Genomic DNA, 13,963 nt, shown 5'->3' with positions numbered 1-13,963 from the left:
CAACACTTTGCAGGTTATATACCTCAAATAACACTGACAAAGATGGCGAGGAGAGAAATTACATTAACCTTTGCCTTTATTGGATACCTGTACAGTTAGTCCCCCCATACCTGAGGGAGATACATTCCAATACATATCGCAGAAGCCCGAAACCGTGAGTAGGTGCAAACCCATTCATTTAAATGGGAAACATACCTTTCGAGCAGCCTTCTGGTCCCTGGTTCTGGAATGATCCCTATAATATGTTCGGGCCTCTGTAAACCAGGGTAACCAAAACTGCAGAAACCGGGGACGGGGGCGGTGGGGGAGGGGCGGGGGGTGGTGGTCGCCCTTTATTTAATTTATTATTTATTTTTGCTACAGCAAAAAAGACAAATATTCTTTTACATTACTAATGCAAGAATAGTATGCTGAGTAAAATAATGCATTTTTATTGGCCAATAAGAATATGCTAATGAAGAAGTTAAGAGTTTTCCCTGTTGAGAGGACATATACTGTGAAAGGTAACTTAACTCTGTCCCATGGCAATGCTGGGTAAGTCATCAGTAAAAATCACTGTGGAGTGCTTATCCTTCTATTTGTATAGCATTACCTTTGGTCCTCATTTAATCGTGAAATTATTTTAATTGACTGAAGAGCCCATTTACGTCAGACATGGGCCTCTTGACTACATGTAAGGTAGAGTCTCATGATACAATTAGGATTTCAATTTAACAGAAGATTGCTTACCTAACCAGACAATCAAACCTAGAATGGTTGGTCTTTTGGAGTCACTGAAGCAGTATTTAGAGAGACATTTACCCACGACTGAATCAGTATTTATGAACTATTTTAATGGTGTGCCAGGAGATTTTTCAGCTAACATAGCACTGCTTTCTAACATTCTTTGCTTCACATATTCTCAGTAAGCTTTATCCATTTCTATCTTTGTAAAGAGAAACCTTCCATGGAAAATGTGAAGTATTTTTATATTGATATTAATCAACGGAGGGAGCTGGTTGGAAAGCAAGCTCAGTTTCTGGGTATTTAGTGAAAAATCCAATTTTCCATATTTTTCTCATCTCAAATGTATCAAGTCAACTTTTGAATTGCAGAGGAATAGAATATTTGAGGGCCAGAATCTCAGACCTGTTATTAATTTCATTGCTTATGGGGTATCAGTGATCTTCATGCTCATATATGATCCAGAGAGGTTGACAACCTACAATATGCACCTCAAAGTACTCGAGAAGTACCTTCATGAAATGCTCCAAGTTTATTGACAAATAATGTGGTCGAATGGAAGTGTTCTCTCCCAAGGTAAAACAATGACTGCAGATGCTGGAAACCAGATTTTGGATTAGTGGTGCTGGAAGAGCACAGCAGTTCAGGTAGCATCCGAGGAGCAGCAAAATCGACATTTCGGGCAAAAGCCCTTCATCAGGAATAAAGGCAGAGAGCCTGAAGCGTGGAGAGATAAGATAGAGGAGGGTGGAGTGGGGAGAAAGTAGCATGGAGTACAATAGGTGAGTGGGGGAGGGGATGAAGGTGATAGGTCAGAGAGGAGGGTGGAGTGGATAGGATAGGTGGTATTCTCTCCCAAGACAACATTGGCAACATTAAGGTGGTAATTACTCTCAACCAGCTTCGCTGGATGGACCATTTTATTCACATGTGCGACACGAGCAGTTGTTCGACCAGAACTTGGTTATAGCAGGAAGACAATGGAAATGCTCTAGAGATGTCATTAAAACATCTCTGAAGACATCAACTACTCCCATAGACTCATGCAAGTAGCTGCCTTGTGGCTGACTAAATGGTAAAAGTTTATTTGAGAAAGCACCGAATAAATTGAAAAACTTCATTGAAATCACACAGGGGCAAAATAGATATTTCAAATATAATGCATAACCACTGGCTTACTTCCAGTGCCATATGCTAATGAGGATAAGAACAGGAGGATTTGGCAGAATAATATGTAGCTAAAGAATTGGTGCAGGGGGCAGAGATTCAGATTTTTAGATCATTGGTTTCTTTTCTGGGCAGAGATGACCTGTTCAGGAAGGACGGGTTGCACCTGAACTGGAGGGGGACCAATATCTTTGTGGCCAGGTTTTCAAGTGCTCCAAGGGAGGGTTTAAGCTAGATTGGCAAGGGGGTGGAATCTTCAACAGCAGGGAGGCAAGGCTCAAAGGAGACACAGTAATTAGAAATAGTAAGTTGAAGAGAGAGTTTATTTGCTACCTTCTCTAAGTGTGTGTGGGGATGGGGGGTGGGGCTGGGGAGAAGGTGTTTTATCTCTAACTTCGTTCACTTCTGTTTCTGTGTCCAGCATTTAGAATGTTTTACTTTTGTACCTCTCTTATTGTTCAACTAGTTTCCAACAAATCAAATTAATTTGAAATTTTAAAAGGTGCCTGGCAGTTGTCATGATGTATTTATTCTGTAACACAGTCATCACCTCAATTTGCAACCTTTCTATAAACATAACAGGATGGCTGTTGATGGACAATAGATATCTCAACAATATGGCTCATAATAAATACTCCACTGCACGACATGTCTGAGGTTCTACTTCCTTAACAGAATGCTATTTTTAATATAGTAGCATTTCAGATGTCCCTCTATTTCAACTTCTTTTTATGTTGATTGAACTGGTTTACTTAAGTTGAGCTTTTATTAGTGAACACTTAATGTACATTTAATGTACATTTACTTCAAATTGGTCAAAGAAAATAGTCAACTATCTGACTGTGGTACCATTTAACCTTCCAACAATACAATTCGTTTAGCCATTATTCGAGACAGTACATAACAGGAAATGTCCTGGCATCTTATCCTGCAACTGCTCTGTCTCTTTGACCTCACTTGGCCTTTCCATAACTATTGGACTTTTGCTCCAGCCAATTCATTCCCCAGGTGTGGTCAACTCCATCTACAGGTAAACTATGGACTTTTTTTCTTCATTCACAGGATATGGGCATTGCTGGCATGGCCAGTCATTTACTGCCCATTCTTAATTGCTCAGACAGCCGTTAAGAGTCAACCACATTCTTGTGCATCTGGTGTCACATGTAGGCCAGGTTAGGTAAAGGTGACAGATTTCCTTTCCTGGGATTTTCCTGACAAATGACACTCATTTCATGGTCATCATTAGACTCTTAATTTCAGATTTCTTTTTTATTGAATCCAAATTCTACCATCTGCCATGGCAGGATTGGAACCTGGCTCCCAGATCATTACTATGGTTTCTGGATTAGTAGTCTTGTGATAATACCACAAGGCCGTTGCCTCCCAACCTGCCCATACCATTACAGTTTCAGACATTAAGTCACAGTTCAGGTGCCTGGTATACAAAACTATAGATATATACCTCCACCAATAGTATTCAATAAAATCTTGGCATTCAATGTGTAAGTTTATGCCTTACACCAGAAAATAATTTGTAAGCCTGTTGCATTCCTGAGTTTAGTAATAAGTTTATCTGCCTTTTTTGAGAAATAAGGAGTACTTTTCATTTTCACAAGAGTTAACTGTAGTTTCAGGTATCTTGTTGAACTCCAGTGCATTCACAGCGGTGTTGTACTTGCTTCATAGCTGCAGTCAGAAGTACAACTTGGTCTGTTACACACTCAATCAGGACCTGTTTCTCCGCATTAATTTTTTGTATTCAAAAATCATCTCTCGACCTTTTCCAATTTGATTCAATTTTAAAATATCCAGTTGCCAGTTGAACTCACTTTGTAACCATTTTTCAGTAATGGCTGTCATATAATATTCACTTATTTCTAATTTGTTCACGGTGTGGGTGTAACTAGCCAGACAAGCATTAGATCTATTTCTCTTTACCACTTTCTTTACTCCTAACTTTTTTCTTGTGCACTCTTATGTTTGTATGCTCTACCCCTTCTTATCACACCCTGGTTACATATGTCACTATCCTGCACTGTTTTCTAATCTTCCAAGTCTCCCTTCATGTGAATCCTCCACCCATTTATTTAGTTTAATTCCCTTCTGTATAATCCCAGTTAATACAACTGGCCAGTAGACTGGTCCATTGGGGTTCTGGTGAAAGTCATCTTGGTTGTACAGTTCCCACTTTTACCAATACTAATGCCAGTGCTCCAGGAATTGAAAACTATTTATCCTGCACCAACCCTTAAGGAATATATTCAAGTCTCTTATTTATCCAGTGTAATTTTGGCTCATGTTGTAATCCTAAAATAATTATCTACATGGTTCTCGTTTTTAGTTTAGCCCATTGTGCTCATACACCCAAAAGAGGACCCCTTCTTAGTTCAGATATGTTGTTGATATTAATGTGGATGATGACACCCAGCTTATTCTGCTTCCACTCCAATCTTATCTCCATGCAAATATATGAAGAAGGAACAAGAGTAGGTGATTCATAACTTCAAGTCTGCTTTGCCATTCAGTAAGATTACAGCTGATCTGATTTTAACCTCAACTCTATATTCCTGCACATCTCAATAATCTTTCATCCCCTGATAATGTAGAATCTATCTACATAGAACAAAGAACAGTACAGCACGCGAATGAGCCAAAGGACCATGAAGTTGTGCCGAACATGATGCCAAATTAAACTAACCCCTTCTGCCCGCCGTTGGTCCATATCCGCCCATTCCTTGCATATTTATGTACTTAACTAGAAGTCCCTTAAACACCCTTATCATATCTACCTCCACCACCATCCCTGGCAGTGTGTTCCAGACTCGTACCACTCTGTGTAAAAAACTTGGCCCTCACATCCTCTTTGAAGTTTCCCTCTGTCATCTTAAATGCATTCCCCCTGGTATTAGACATTTCAACTCTGGGAAAAGAGATTCTGACTGTCAGTCCTATCAATGCATCTCATAATTTTATAGAGTTCTATCAAGTCTCCCCTCAGCCTCCACCGCTCCAGAGAAAACAACCCAAGTTTTTCTAGTCTCTCCTTATAACCCATGCCTTCTAATCCAGGCAGCATCTTAGTGAACCTCCTCTGCACTCTCTCTAAAGCCTCCACATCCTTCCTTAATGTGACAACCAGAATTGAACGCAGTAAGTGTGGCCTAACCATAGTCTTATAAAGCTGCAACATGACATCCTAATTCTTGTACTCAGTTCCCTGATCAATAAAGCCAAGCATGTCATACGTCTGCTAGAAAAATAGTTCAAGATTCTGCACCCATTGCCTCTTGAGGAGGGGAATTCCAAAAACTCAAGTCCCTGAGAGGAAAAAAAGTCTCCTTTCCTCTGTTTTGAATAAGTGACTCCTTATTTTTAAATTTTGACCTCTTGTTCCAGATTCTCTTACAAGAGGAAATACCCTTTCACATCTACCTGGTCAAAACGCTCAGGAACTTGTAAGTTTCAATTAACTCACCTCTGACTTTTCAAAACTCAGAGGATATGGGCTGAGCCTGTCCATCCTTTCTTCAGAAAGCATTTCAGGTATTAGTGTGGTAAATCTTCTATGAATTGCTTCTGGGGCATTGACATTCTTCTATAAATACAGTGACCAATACTGTATGCAACTATACTCCCGATGCAGCCTCATCAATGTTCTGTATAATAAAAGCATAACTTCCTTACTCTGCATTCAATTCTCTCACAATAAAACATAAAATTCTAATAACGTCTTTGATTACTTTCTTTACCTGCATAATAACCTTTTGCAATTATTGCACATTTGCAACCTCTTCAACATTTATTTTGTTAACTCTTTCCTTTTTGTAACTGAATCAAAGAGATGGCCAGAATTGAAGAGATAATAAAGACTGCAGATGCTGGAATCTAAAGAAGACAAGCATGAGGCTGAAAGCACACAGCAAGGCAGGCAGCATCAGAAGGTGGAGAAGTCAACATTTCAGGTATAACTGTTCTTCATGACTAGATGCGGGGGTAGGGGGAGCTACAGATAAAGAGAGAGTGGGTGGGTTGGGTTGACTACCTCACCATTCTGCTACTCTCCCCTCCCCACACCCCTCTTTCTCTTTATTTGCAGTTCCTTCTACCCCAATCTAGTCCTGAAGAACAATTATATCGAAACATTGACTTCTCTACCTCCTGATGTTGCTTGGCTTGCTGTGTTCTTCCAGAATTGAAGAGGTGTCTTTAAATCTGGTACCAGTCAAATAACACATTCTTTGAGACTTGTGCCCTCAACTGAAAAGAATAGTCTTCATCTGCTAACTATATTGTCCCATGCTTCAAGTACATTACTTTTTATTTCCATTTGAATGATCCCTGCACCTCATCCTCCCTCCAGTCATTGCTCCAATCCACACAATCTGAAAAAGCATTAAACCTGTTGCACAATTGCAAGGCTGAGGGATTACCATTGCTTTCTTCTGAATCCCCAAACCTACAACCCTTACAGTTTCACACTGTTGACCCTGGCCACAAACTAATTCTGTAATAGCTAACCTAAGAAGTTTCTTAGACCAAGAAACTATGTTCCACTAGTGGCCTCAGCAAAGCTGCTGGAGTGCTGCAGATGTTCATATTGGGACTCTTGATATGCATCTAACCCAGTGGATTCTGGAATTTACGGCAGTGAGGGACTTGTTGTAAACTGTTGCATCCTGAATGTACCTATGACGGACTTGCCTTGGTGACTTGGTAGGTTGCAGTTGGTGCAGTTGAGGAGGTAGGCAGTGAACAACTACAAAGACTGATGACTTTAAGTTGCGATAATGACAGCCTTGCTATATTCTCTGTCAAATGCTGATGCAACTTTAGAAGACCAAATGCATAAATGGATAGAATCCATTTGATCTGTTGTAGATATGGTGATGATTTGAAAGAACAAACGTGCTCATTCTTACAATCATGCTTTTTTTCCCCATAACCCTCTAATTTTGTCATCCATCCAATTCGTTGTTTATATTACCCACGGAATCAAGGTTAGATCACATGGAATACAGGGAGAGCTAGCTATTTGGATACATAACTGGCTTGAAGGTAGGAGACAGAGGCTAGTGGTGGGGGTTGCTTTTTGGACTGGAGGCCTGCGACTAGCGATGTGCCGCAAGGATCAAAGCTGGGCCCACTGGTTTTTATAATTTTTATAAATGATTTGGTTGTGAATGTCAGAGGTATGGCTAGTAAGCTTGCAGATTACACTGAAGTTGGGAGTGTAGTGGACAGCCAGGAAGGTTAGCTCAGAATACAATGAGACTTTGAACAGATGGTCCAATGGGCCGAGGACTGGCAGATGGAGTTTAACTTAGATAACTGTGAGATGCTGCATTTTGGAAAGGCAAATCAGGGCAGGACTTATACACTTAATGGTAAAGTCCTGGGGAGTGTTGCCGATCAAAGAGACCTTGGAGTGCAGGTTATTAGTTCCTTGAAAGTGGAGTCAGAGGTATACAGGATAGTAAAAAATGCTGGTTAGTATGCTTGCCTTTATTGGTCAATGTATTGAGTATAGGAGTTAGGAGGTCATATTGTGGCTGTACAGGACATTGGTTAGTCCACTTTTGGAATAGTGCATTCAATTTCTGGTTTCCCTTTTGTTTAGACATGGAGGTCAAACCCCTCTGTTAATTAAAACCAAGCTTCCAGAAAAGCTTGCCTCGCCTTGTAATCTGTTAAAAGTGTGAGTGAGTGAAAAAGAACTCCTAATTTCCACCTTTAAAGAAAAATAACAATTTATTTTCCTAACTAATAGTGTACTACGCAAAATTATTAACAAACTCTGAATACTCTTTTTCTTAACAAATTACTATCAAACCCCAACTCTATAAAAATGCTGCTCCAATAACACAATTATTAAAAATTACATTAACTTAGTCTCAATTCCACACACTCTCTCTCTTCTCCGCTGATCTCCCTGGGTCTTCTTCTTTTTTACTGCGAGTATTTTTACAGGAAAAGGTACCTTTTGATAGAGAGCGCCCTCGTCTCTCTTTGAGAGCAAGATGTTAGATGGGCAGTTAGTTCTCTGACTCTACGGTAGTTGCTCTGCTGCATTTGCTGCATGTATCTGTTTCGGAACAGCCTGTTTCTTAGCTGTTCTGTTCTGCCAGCTGTAGCTGTACTTTAAATTTACTTTAAAATTCAGAAAACATTTTCTGTCTTAAAGTGAACAAACACTCTTCCAAATTCGTAACACCCTGCTATAGGAAAGATAAAGTTGGAAGCGTTCAGAAAAGAGTTACAAGGATATTGCCAGGGGTGGAGGATTTGAGCTATGGGGAAAGGCTGAGTAGGCTGGGGCTGTTTTCCCTGGAGCATCAGAAGGCTGAGGGGTGATAGATGTTTATAAAATCTTGGGGGGCATGGATAAGTTGTGGAGCCAAGGTCTTTTCTCCTGGATATGCCAGTCCAAAACTAGAGGGCATACGTTTAAGTGAGAGGGGAAAGATTTAAAACAAACCTAAAGGCAACATTTTCACGCAGAGGGCGATGCATGTGCGGAATGAGCTGTCAGAGGAAATAGTGGAGGCTGGTACAATTACAACATTTAAAAGGCATTTGGATGGGTATATGCATTGGAAGGGTTTAGAAGGATACGGTCCAAATGCTGGAGTTGGACCAAAACTGTACATCTCTATGACTTTGTGACTTCCTTCACTTTCTGAGGTAGAACTTTCAAAATAAATGAGTGAGAACGTTTCTCCTCATTGCGCCTCCAGTCCTTTTGCCAATTATTTTAATCTGTGGCCTTCAATTACTGACCCAATCATCACAAACTGTAATTTTTTCCATATTCTCTAACAAAATCTCTCACCATTTTGAAAATGTTCCATTTTGTAACTCCTTAATCTTCTCTGTTCCAAGGTCAATAGACTTAAATTGTAAAGAGAGTTTTTAAATTTGTTCCTCATTCCTTGTAACATCCTTGTCAATCTCCTTTGTTCTTTTTCTAAGGCCTTTAAATGTTTCTTGAAGTATTTTTAATTTTTCATGGATGGAACTATTGCTGGCTAGACCAGTATTTGTTATTCATCCTTAATTGCCTTTGGAAAGGTTGTTGTGAACCAGCTTCTTGAACTGATGTAGTTCATGCAGTATAGATAACCCATAGTACTGCTAAGAAGAGAGTTCCAGGATTTTGATTCAGTGATAGTGAAAAAGAATGGTGAATTGAAATGGTGAAATTGTTACCAGGAGATGGATAAATTTTCTCTTCTTTGAACTACTCCACCAGTGAGAAATTGAGAGACAATGCTCCGTTAGTACTGGAGAAAGATGAACATTGGTTTCCAAGGCAATTACAGGATAGGTTCAAGGGTGAAACAAAATTTTGTTGGAAGTGATAATTACTTGGCATTATTATGACACAAATGTTACTTCCACATATTAACCTACATATTGTCCAGAAAATCTTTGGCATACGGCCACAGTCTGCTTCAGTATATGAGCACTTACGAATCCTGCTGAACTTTGTTCACTGGCAATTACATGTTTCCACTTTTGACCTTACCATAGAATGAATATCATTGATGAAGAAGCTGAAGATGTTTGATCCTAGAACACTATGCTGAGGAACTCTTGCAGATTGGTATTATATGGCAAGAAACTTGTTAAACCTCATGGTAAAACAATCTTCCAGAAGGTTCAATGCAACTGATACTTTGCCATAAGATCTCTCAGTTCATGTACACTTTCTACTATCTGTACAATATTGAAAATCTGTTGAATCACATTGCAAGATTAGGTACCTTCTTGTCAGTATGAACTAGAATTGATGTTCATAGGGTCTTTGCAGGGAGAAAGAGTGAATGAAAATCAACTGAGATAAGAGCAGAATTTATATCATTGTGAACCTGGGATGAATAAATTCAGAAGGGAGAAGGATGCCAAAGTGAACTGAGTAGGTGGACAAGAAAACTGAGGAGGAATAACAGGGAAAGGAATTTTAAAAATCATTGAATGGTGAGGGGGAGAAAATAGAATACCCCTGTAATCTGTGGGAGAATATGTATCCAAGACAGGTTACAATTTCTTTGCAAGAAATGTGCGAAAGTTCCTAGATTTCAGAATGTTGGTATCATAAGATTAGTTGAGGCCCCTCTGCACTTTCAGGGCAACTACTAGATGAAATCTTACAGGGCCTGAAAAACATGGGTCATGACAAAAACTCTGCGATAATTTTGTTGGTACAGTTTTGATGAGCCGAAGGAAATAAAGCAAAACACTGCAAATGTTGGAAATCAAAACCAAAAACAGAAATTGCTGGAAAAGCTTAGCAGATCTGGCAGCATTTGTGGAAAGAGAGCAGAATTAACATTTTGGGTCCAGTGACCCTTCTTCAGAAGGGCCTCTTCTGTACTGTGTGATTCTATGATTCTATACAAGATGTCTAGTAAGAACTGTCTCAATGTCAGGAGCAACTAGTTGCATTTTTCAATAGAGTTCCAGGCCTCAAGACAAGATTCTTGCTAGACAGCAGGGCGATGTCTATTAAGGGGGATTATTGCTTGTTATTAACTGCAAAACTTACCTTATTATTACTCGTCCTCCTATCTTGCTACCAATCATGAATAACCAAGACTGAGAATTTCTCAGCTAGAAAGTCAGAGCAAGTACCTAGCAACTGTAGCTCATCATTTATTCCTCCAGACCTCCATCTTTGACACCTGGCAACAGTATCTCAGGATACACTTCATTAGTGGCGTCTGTACAAGCTTCATGTCCATGGAAGTTGGTATCTGACAACTGCCATTCTCCCAGAACCCTTATGGTTGATATATTTGCAGGACTCTTCACTTTAAAGCTACACTTCGGGGCATACCAGCAATTAGCATTCTAGGGACACTTTGTACACAGGGACACACAGCCAACAGCATCTCAGGTTTCCCTCCTGCCCCAATCCCTTATTCATTAGCTTACTGTGTGCATTCCATCTCTGTTTTGCAAATATTGCTGACCATTTCATGCAAGATCAATGCTTTTGCTCACTGAGGCTTGTGATGCAAAGCATGTATGTCCACATAGATGTGATGCCTCTTTACTGGTGTCACTTCCAACTACAAATAGTTCAGCAGCTTGTCAAGTCAGATATTAGTCTGTGGTATATCATGTATGGAACAAGATGGCTGGCCTTATTGTATGATAGTAACAGTAGGGGCTACACAATGACTCAAGCAAGCAAATTACGTAGAACCATGCATATATTTGTTAGCATTAATATATAGTACAATGTCACCTATGCTGTTTTTCGTTTCTCTTTCCTTCCCACTACTCCTCAGTGCAGTCCCAGGTTTCACAGCTGGGATGGAGGAAACCCGCATTCCACTGGAAACCATTGGCCTTGGAGATTTTGTCAGGTGCCCAGGGGATGTTTGTTTTTAGAAGGTTTAGACATGTGATATGTCCTTGCCAGAGGCAAGTGCACCCTCTAAGTTTAAACTCTCATAGATCTGTGGATGGCAAGCAGGGTGAAGGTGGAAGGTACTGTTCCCTCTCAAGTGTCCTAAGAGGAAACTTATGGGTGCCTCTGTGTTGTTCTTCCTGCAGCTGGGAGCCTACTGGCATCATCCTGCTTCCTTGTGAGGAAGGAGCGCATAGAACAAGGTCAAAGTTCCCTGTTACCTTGCTACCTTGCTTTTGATTGAGGACCAGTGGCCACAGCGATGGACCTGTTCAGTTCACATATCCAATAGACTCTGAGACTGCTGGATTAGGCTTTCCGTGGAAGCTGGCATCTTGTCCATGGAGGTATTCAGATGACCACATGCTTTAGGCAGCAGCATCCCTATAGCATTGCTATAGCATTCTATGCTGTATGAGGGCCATTGTTTCCCAAATACCTGCCAGGTGCTCGTGTGTCTCTTTGAGTATGTAATGAAGTCCCTATTGCCAACACCACCAGGGACAGAGCAGGTACCTGGTCTCTGGCAGTCCTCTGTACACCATGACCTGAGTGCTTCTGGGCGGGGTGGGGGGAGGGGAGAGAGGGCAGCCATGCATATGTCACTGTGATGTGTTCACCAGCTGATGCTCCTGACTTTAACAAATGTTCTCACTGAGCTGGTATTTATGAGTTGGTGCAGATTGCAAAGGCAGACTTACTTGTGCTTCCCCTGAGACCTCTGAACTCTTTTCTTCAGAAGAGCTGGTTAGTGTTTCTTGTGTGGTGTCCCCTTGACCAATGATACTGTGGACATTCCACTGGCACATGCAAAACACAAAATAAAGAAGGTGTCGCAGTCAAGGCTTATGTTTTGTGGGATGAATGACATTGATAGTGGGCTTAATTTGAGAGTTGCTTTTGAATGGAGAATAGTACTTGTTCAGTTGGTGGGGAATGGATGTCTCAGCATTCCCAGGACCTGTTGTTGTCTTCTTCTGAGGAACCAGGATCCTCTGCTCATAGAAGATGAGAAGGCAAATGTTGGACATCTGTCCTGGTTTATTTGACCCTATTGTAGGCTGTTTTCTCCTGTAAAGAGACAAAGATTGAGTGTGGTGACAATGGGTGCTGCAGCTTTTTGTAGTTTAGTGGTGCACGCTGGTTGGGTGAGGTGTCCCAAGTGTGTGTGTAGGAGCACAAAGGCCATGCAGGATAAAAGTAGTGTGGGGGGTTTGGAAAGATGAGTGAGGGAAGGTGTTACAATGGTCAGAGCGGTACAGCTTGAGCAGGAGGTGGGTGCAGTAGCAGAGATGGAGTGAGTATAATGAAGCAGGGAACAGATAATGGCACTTACATTGGTGAAGCAGAGACGTTATTGACTTTATTCCTGCACTGCTGTACATTCCTTCAAACAGTGGAGACCTCTCTGACCCACTTCGCAACCTCAGACCAGGTTGGCAGGGTCTTGTGTTATGGCCTCAACTGCCAATCAGGAGCAAAGCGGACAGCCCTTCCCAGCACCACCTCATCCACCCAAACCTCCAGGTCCCTTTCAGCTAATCATGGCACCAATTTCAAGTTGTTAGACTTGAAATTGTGGAAAATCAGTCACCATGCAGGGCAATTTGGGAATTCTAATACTCATGGGAATGTGCAGCAGTCTTTTAAATATGGCACAGCTGCAATGTAAAGAACTTCTCGTTATGGCGAGTGGGAGAACCAAGTTAGCATCAGTTATAAGGAATAGTATAGGGTTGGGTTGGAGATGACAATATAAGAAAACCTGCTCACATCACAGAGCGAAAGTTTTCATGAAAATTTATGAAATTGACACTTAACCAAAAAACGTAAGTTTCAGCTCTCAACCTTTTTCATTGTTCAGGGCTGTTTTTCAGTTGACAGCCTTTTTGAAACTGTCTTCAGTTATCACTAATTTTTAAAATCACACCTAGAGAAGAGACAGGAGTGGAAATTACAAAATAAAACTGGCCTGTGTGCCCCTTGTAAATTTTATTTAATGGGTATAACATATATATACTAACAGCATCTGTCTGGCCTTTCATGAGGGAAGCCATCTATGGAATTGAAAGGAACTCTCATCCAGAATAACCAAGCTAGAAACCACACGCTATCATCTTTATGCTGTCTATGATATTGTAATTATCGATAGCCAAACCATTGTATTTTCAGCTTGAGTCATAATAAATTCCGAATAGTCTAATGTCATCTTACGCTATGTCTGGTTTAATACTTCTTTGTACTGATATTTACAACTTTCAACATAAGCAGGGTATGGTGGGAAATTCCAAATATCCCTATATAATTGTTTATGGATTTATGATGGAAACTGCTTATGTAAACTTGTCAAGTTGTGATTGCACTGTCCCATCAGTAGATTTTTACCATTTCTTTAACTTTTGTAAAGGCTGTCCTATACATCTAATTACATATTTATTTTCTCATGTAATGTGAGACCAAGAGCACAATACTAATCCTGTGTTGAAAAGCTTATACATTCAACTGGATATAAAGATAAGGCTATGAAAAATTAAAAGTAACAATCAACCATTAAGGAAATATATTTTTGTGGTAACACAATCACATTTAGAGTTATGTTATTTGATTTCTTGTTGTTTTCTTGATTATAATGTATAGCAGGGACAGCTATGGAGCATT

General features: G+C 40.4%; 1 protein-coding gene across 2 annotated transcripts in view; it reads left to right on the top strand.

The window, feature by feature from the left end:
- The window catches only part of odad2 (outer dynein arm docking complex subunit 2), a 390,232-nt gene that overhangs the window by 215,820 nt on the left and 160,449 nt on the right, over nt 1–13,963 (top strand). The window lies entirely within an intron of this gene.

The sequence above is a fragment of the Chiloscyllium punctatum genome, chromosome 8 (genome assembly GCF_047496795.1).
Source record: "Chiloscyllium punctatum isolate Juve2018m chromosome 8, sChiPun1.3, whole genome shotgun sequence".
Taxonomy (NCBI): Eukaryota; Metazoa; Chordata; class Chondrichthyes; order Orectolobiformes; family Hemiscylliidae; genus Chiloscyllium; species Chiloscyllium punctatum.
This window is presented reverse-complemented; position numbering and strand designations above follow the sequence as displayed.